Source organism: Jaculus jaculus, chromosome 13, assembly GCF_020740685.1.
Source record: "Jaculus jaculus isolate mJacJac1 chromosome 13, mJacJac1.mat.Y.cur, whole genome shotgun sequence".
Classification (NCBI taxonomy): domain Eukaryota; kingdom Metazoa; phylum Chordata; class Mammalia; order Rodentia; family Dipodidae; genus Jaculus; species Jaculus jaculus.
In genome coordinates this window covers 56,315,382-56,317,740 of record NC_059114.1, presented here as the reverse complement: position 1 = coordinate 56,317,740, position 2,359 = coordinate 56,315,382, and the positions used below count along the sequence as shown (strand labels likewise).

General features: G+C 32.4%; 1 non-coding gene across 1 annotated transcript; it reads right to left on the bottom strand.

Moving 5' to 3' along the window:
• Positions 1-962: 962 nt before the first annotated feature.
• On the bottom strand, positions 963-1,069 carry LOC123454296. The gene has a single exon (XR_006633281.1). It is a non-coding gene; the product is annotated as a U6 spliceosomal RNA (small nuclear RNA).
• Positions 1,070-2,359: the final 1,290 nt, after the last annotated feature.

The window sequence follows — 2,359 nt, the reverse complement described above, 5'->3', positions numbered from 1 at the left end:
TAAAAATATGATATTTTAGGAACAATAATTAGACAGGTATCACATAAATTATCATCAGAATTATAGTTTTAAGAGATTGCTTGAACATGTACTGGGTAATGTTCTTATCTACTACATATACTACCTACTACCATATAAAAAACAAATAAATATATGTACCTACCTAGCTATCTGTAAAGTGTCCTGATTTAAAATAAAATTTGGATGTTTTGCCATATAGTAAGACTTAGAAAGTCCTTTGAGAATTACCATTTGCAAAATAAGGGGGAGGACTCATATTATGCTATCAAAAGATGTTAAGTCAAACATCAGCACACTTTTATGTTACTATTTGAATTCAAGTTCATTAGGATGCCTTTAATTATATTCATGTATGACAGAACTTTTTTTTGTTATTCTTTATAGCTACCTTGACTCCCTCAAATGTCAGAAGTACCACTGAGAATTAAGCCTGATTAATATTTGCTTTAAATGTATATGTCTGTCCATGATCTCTACTGTGATATTAAATTTTAAATTTAACTGTTTCCTTGCAGGTCCCTTTCTGAACATATAAGAGGCAAATCAAATTTAACATAATCAAAGTAGAACTGTGAATTCTCTCATCCTTTCCTAAACCTCCTTAGCCCATAATATGGAAGAAAAGTAGGATCCACAGGTATGGGTCTGAAATATATTTCAGATAAGTCACCCTTCTCCTGTTTCTGGCATTGTCACAGTGTAGGTTGTTGTTATTTCTAATCTGGATTGAAATTAAGGTCTCCAGTCCAGGTTCTTAATGTTGGTTCCCCTAAGGTGAATAGGAGCAACATATGCAAACACATCATCAGCTTTTAAAATTCAACATAATAAAGTAGAGATGTTGTGACCACTATGATTTGAGCCCTACCTCTGTATGAAGTCTTTTCTAATGTACAGTCATTTGACTGCACCCAGTAATCTCTCTCTCTATATATATATATTTTAATATGGAACGCTTCATGAACCTGCATGTCATCCTTGTGCAGGGGCCATCCTAATCTTTTCTGTATCATTCCAAGTTTAGTATATGTGTTGCCAAAGTGAGCACTCTCTGTCTTTAATATGTTTGCTTATATCTACCTGAGGGTCTTCCAGTTTCCCTCTCCTCAGCTGCCACTGCAGTCAGAAGGATCCAGATTCACTTGAATGACAGGTTTTTGGAGTTGGCCCCAGGAGCACATTGTCTGAACTATTCTCCCTGTCTGGCTTGATATTTATTTACCTTTGTAATATTTCACACCCTACTGTTAAACATCTATTATTTGTCTTTTACATTCAAATGTAAGTTCACTGAGAGAGATTTTATGCTATTTTTTTTCGCATGTCAAGAATTCTTCCATTATATTTAAGCGGACTACAAAAAAAAAAAAAAAAAAGCTGAACACCAGAATAAAATAATTGGAAGTTTCCGCTTATGATCCATCTCTATTATTCAATTTCTTTAGTGGCAATACTATCATATTATAATTAGTTGTGCTTTAACAAATGAATGTAAATAAATGCCATGTTCACTTTCTAAGTAAACATTACTATTGTGATTAAATATTGTGGTGAAGATTACAATCCAAAATTATCTTGAATTTGGGTTGTTTCATAGAAGACTAATATTCTGAAAAGTTGTGTTGCTTACTTTTGAACAGTTATTTTTAAAACTTCAAAACTGGAAAGAGCAATATGATTCATGTCAGATATTGTACACTAAATGCCTATGAAAATTCATGGCTGAGTTAGTGACTGAAGAATGCTGCTTTCTCCAAGATCACTCTGATCCACAGACCATGGAAAAATAACAAAAAGTAGCTTTGGAGAGGAACGCAAAAGAATGTTATCCTTACAATAAGTTTGATAGGGATATTCAAGTCCCAGACATGTGGTAATGGTTAGTGGTAAAAACTCATTTAAAGATTTATGAATTCCATAGGCAGAAATGTTTGGACTTTTTATAGGGAAAATATCTACGAACACTTTAAACTTCTGAGATTGGTTTCCTTTACATTACTTAACATACATTTCCTGAAAAGTATTAACTTTTTAAAATATTTTTTCTCAATGCCATTGCAAAGGTAACTAGGCAGAAGTGACAATTAATGCTTTCCAAGAACAATGAAACAGAAATTCAAAGCGAGGTATTTATGAAATGACTGCACATTATTTTAAAGACTAGAAATTATGTCCTTTTTGAGAATACAGCTACATAATTATTCCCTATGTTCAATTTTAATAATTTTCAAACTGATAATTGAAAAAATGATGGATATACCATCAATTGTGAACAACCAAAAAGCCCTATCATGTAGACTGCAGACAATTAAACCATTGTACATAAATGCAACAAGAC